This window comes from Octopus sinensis, linkage group LG19 (genome assembly GCF_006345805.1).
Source record: "Octopus sinensis linkage group LG19, ASM634580v1, whole genome shotgun sequence".
Classification (NCBI taxonomy): domain Eukaryota; kingdom Metazoa; phylum Mollusca; class Cephalopoda; order Octopoda; family Octopodidae; genus Octopus; species Octopus sinensis.
In genome coordinates this window covers 14,595,250-14,600,486 of record NC_043015.1, presented here as the reverse complement: position 1 = coordinate 14,600,486, position 5,237 = coordinate 14,595,250, and positions in this window count along the sequence as shown.

Here is a 5,237-nt window from a genome sequence, read left to right as displayed (position 1 = left end):
TTAATCTAGTATCTACTAGCTTGATTATTGGCTATACTAAATTTAGTGTTTAAATCTGTACAATACTCGTAGATATTATCTAAATAGCTCATCATAATTTATTGTTGCCATTTACTGTCTTAATTATTCCAACATCCAGCTTCCCAAAAGATATTTTTACTATTTATTTATATATTTTATCATCAAATATTTCATTATTTCTTTTTGCTTTTTCCTTTGTTTTCTTCTACGTCTTTCTTTTCTTTCTGCTTTTATTAACTGCTTCTTTGTATTTTTATTTTTATTTTTCACCTTGATTCTTTTCCCAACATATAAAAGTGTTTTTTTATTCATATTTATAATATCTCTGAAGATGTTTGTCTTACATACTCTATGATTGTAATTATGTACAATTATAATTATCTAATTGTAATCATTGCTGTAATGTTATGAAAGAATTATTGAAACAGCTGTAGCAGATATTAATATTTGAAATATCACTGATATTCCTCACTGTTATTCTATCAAATATGCATGTGTAACAATGCAATTATTATTATGATGATTTTTATTCACTTAACTTCTCTTGATTTATCTGTCTGTGTCACATCTCAGCTCCATCATGCAGCTTAGAGATGCAACACTTTCCTCAACACATGAACTGCTTCAAGTACTTCTGAAAACTTCCTAAGAAGTTTGGTATTTGCAGCTTTTGATGCAGGAATATTGTTCTTTTTGTGATGGTCTCAAATGTACCAAAATTATAGACACCACAATCACTTTTCAGGCTCTATGAATTCTTTTCACTTCAATTATTATTATTATTATGATGATGATGATGATGATCATCATCATCATCATTATTATTATCATCATTATTATTATTATCATCATTATTATCATTAAGGTGGCGAGCTGGCAGAATCGTTAGCACGCTGAACAAAATGCTTAGTGGTATTTCACCCATTTTTACATTTTGAGTTCAAATTCTGCCAAGGTTGACTTTGCTTTTCACCCTTTCAGGGTTGATAAATTACATACCATTGAAACACTGGGGGTCAATGTAATCAACTAGTCCCCTCCCCCAAATTTCAGGCCTTGTGCCTTTAGTAGAAAGGATTATTATTATTATCATTAAAGTGGTGAGCTGGTGGAATCATTACTATACTGGACAAAATGCTTAGCAGAGCTTTTCACCCATCTTTACATCCTGAGTTCAAATGCTATCAGAGTTAACATTGCTTTTCATCTTTTCTGAGTCAATAAAATAAGTATCAGTTGAGCACTGAGGTCAATGTAATCAACTTACCCACTCCCTTGAAATTGCTGGCCTTGTGCCAAAATTTGAAATCATCATCATCATCATCATCACATCATCATTATTATTATTGTTATTATTATTATCATTATCATTGTTTTACTTCTCAGAGTGTTCAATCATTTTTGCTCTGACAGATTTTGTGAGAGCAGACAGCAGCCTGCTGTCAGAGGTCTTACAGGGTCTCTTTCCATACATTATAAGCTTTGGCATTTGGTTGTTAATTATTGTGGGAGACATTCAACATCCAAGTACCAATCTCAAAATCCTAGATGTCCTCAACTGGGCAGTTTTTAGGGTTGCTCTGCTCTCATGTCAATTCCAATTTCTCTGACGTATTTCTCAAACTTGGTTGTTAGTGTTCTGAGTGCCCCTACAACTACTGGAGTGATCTTGCAACTACTGGAATGACAGACACTCTCCTCATAGTCTACATTCTTACAATTTCATCTTTTAATGCCCTGTACTTCTCAATCTTTTTTAGTTCTTTGTCATTTATGCGTGCATTCCCAGGTATTGCAATATCTGTAATCTTGGTTTCCTTTTTCCTTTTATCTACCACAACAATAACTGGTCTCCAAGCCTCAATTAGGGATTCACATTGGATTGTAAAATCCCAACAGTATCATATACTCCTTGTTCTCAATGACTCCTTCTGGTTCATGTTTGTATCATTTCCATGCTCTGTTCAGGTGGCAGCGGCGGTGGTAGTGGTAGTAGTAGTAGTTGTATTTTCTCTTTATTAAAGGCTTTGTTGAAGTTCCTGGAGTCTTGTATGCATAGCAGGCTTACTACCTGCTGCCTACAGTACCATGCTATTCGTTCTTTTCAGCTATCTAATACTTTCCTGATTATTCTGACCATGCCAAGGAGACAAATCTTTTGTAACAGTTCTACTGGGCACTCTTCTAATTTCCTTTATATTCCTCTAGATGCCTTCTGATACTGTTCCCAAGGACCCAACAATACTTGGTGCTATCTCCACCTTCGTCATTTTCCATAGCCAGGCTATTTCGTACTTAAGAGGGTTGTATCTATCTATCTTTTTGCCTTTCTTTTCGTGGGTCAAAGGGGCATGCAACATCAACTATATAGCATATGTGGTGCACATTGTCCACTGCCACTAGGTCCAGTTTGTTATGCTCTAGCACATGATCTGTTTGGATTGGGAAATCCTAGAGGATTTTGCTCGTCTCCAACTCCATCACTTTCTGTGGTTTGTGCTCATACCATGTCTTGCCTCTCTCTAGACCCCACTTTTTGCACAGTTTCCAATGTAGCACTTTTGCTGCCTGGTTGTGTCACCACAACTTGCAATGGTTTTGGGCAAGTCTAGGGCATTCGTTTGTGATATGGGCAATAGTTTCCTCCACACTTTTGCAGATGCAGCACAGCAGAGACACCTGCTCATTCCTAAGGTTGACTCTACAGCTCATGGCCAAAGCTTGGTCTTGCACTTATTGTGCTCTCGGTCTCTTTTTTCTTTAGTGTTCCTTTCATCAGCCAATCCCACCTATTTTTTTCCAGCAACTTCTGTTATGGCTACATGGAATTGATTGTGTAGTCCCTTCTTGCGTAATTCTTCTTCATGTCCTTTTTGTACTTCTTCCTTTGTTTTCCCTTTTTTCTCTGCTCTCAATACTCCCTCATTCCTAACTGTCACTAGCAACGTTTCCTTACTTTATGCTAGGTATCTCATTAAGCTCTCTATTTCGATATGCACACAGTTTTCCACACTTATCAGTTCTCTTCCTCCATTTGCTCTCTTCATGTATAAGTGATCAGTGTCTACACATGGAGGATGGGCTCCATGCATCATTAGGAGCTTTCTTGACTTCCTGTCCTAGGGATTATAATAATAATAGTGAAATTATAATAATAATAATGAAATTATTGTATACAGTGCTCAGGTGCACCACAACTTGTCAGAAAGTGCATATAGAGTATATGCAGTAATGTACAAATGTCTGGAAAGCGAACAATGTATGAGTCAGATACATGCTTGTGTGTGTATGGAGGGGAGGAAATCAGGTGTAGTGTTGGCGAATCTCAGAAAGCATGGAAGTTTTGAAGGATGCGGTGCTCCGACAACTAACAACTGATGCCGGCAGTTTGTTCCATGCTTCAGCAACTCTCTGAACAAATAATAATAATTATTATTATTATTATTACTATTATAGTAGACGTTACACAGTATACAATATCTTGAGGTTGTTGATTGAAGATATTGTGTCTACTGGAGGTTTGTACTATTTGTCAAGTCACAACAAGGACCTCAAACAGACAGTACTTTATGTAATATGCATGCAATTCCAAGTAATACCAACTTTTGCAAAACACCTAGATTGTAGGGAATTTCTAAAGTTTTAAGATGTTTTTTTCAGAGTGAGTGGTATTGAACCCAATGCTCTGATGACAATAGGGATAACATTTATGATTATTATTATTATGATTATTATTATTGTCATTGCTATTATTAGAGAGGTGAGTGCCTATACTAGAATTATTCTGGCAGAATCATTAGCCTGCCAGACAAAATGTTTAACTACACTTTGTCCATTTTTATGTTCTGAGTTCAAATTCCACTGAGGTCGACTTTGCCTTGGGATCAATAATAAACACCAGTTGAACACTGGGGTTAATATAAGTGACTTACCATTCCCCTGGAATTGCTGACCAATGCCAAAATTTGAAACCATTATTATTGTTGTAGTTGGTTGTCCATTCATTCACTTACATACTGTCCGTTTTTCCATGCTAGCATGTGTTGGCGGTGGGTTTTTTGAGGCAGTATTGTATGGGTGTTGGACATTTTTTGGTGATGCCATTTTGGCCTTGCTGATTTGGTCTCATTGGTTCACCAGTGAATCCATTTGGCTTCGGAGGCTTTGACCCTAAGATGTTTTGGCACTCAGAACATTTGTTTTTTTATCCTACATAATAATCTGTGCACATTATTATCAAATGAAGAACTAAATAAAGTTATATTTTTTAATAAATCAGCATAGGAGCATTTTTGTTAATAATAATAATTTATGCCTGTCTACGTGTGTCATATAAAGGGGGATAACTCCATTTTAATTATTTCAGTTAACTGTAGCTTTCTCTTCCCTACTCTCCCATTCGCTCCCTCTTCTCTCTTTTCTGTAGGTGTCTGTTTTCATGCAATAATTTCATATTTCTCTCCCGCACCTTTCTCTTTTTTTTTTCTATATGCTTATTTTCCTTCATGGATAACATCTTACCCTACCTCTTTGTACATGTATGTTTTTGCGTACATATGTCAACCATCAGTGCCCAAATAGTTTCACGCAATTCTCCCATTCCAGCATTTAATACCTGGATGCTCTTCCTGTCACCAACCGTTACGTGTTTTTTAAGTAAGGGACGTTCTAGTTCACTGATCTCCAAAAATGCAGATCAAGTAGTTATAATGTCTCCAGGGAACGTAAACGTCATATCACTGTTTAGTAATACAGTGATAAAGTAATAAGCAAATGTGTACAATGTTAATATAAAGGCACATACGACAACTACGGAAGACAACTTTTGAAATGTTTAACCCATTAAGACCTCATCAGGGAAGTATAGATTTCACCATACATGTTGAACTATTGAGAAGAATTTATCAATGATGTTATCCGCACGAAAAGCGATACTTAAATATCTAATACAGGGTGCGTTAAAATGCTTATTAGAAATAATCATACGGAGAGCAAAAAATATTCAAAAAAAGCAATAGGTAATAAAAAAATATAAACCTGGATATGCGAGAAAGGAAAACGCCACACGTTACCTTATAATTTTCGCAAATTAATGTAATTCTAATTCTGAGAAAATAAAAACATGCTTCCACTAACTGAAATAGCCAAAAGCGATTATTTTTTACAACTTTAGAAATGTCTTAACAGCACGCAAATCGATTCCATATCGTGAACGG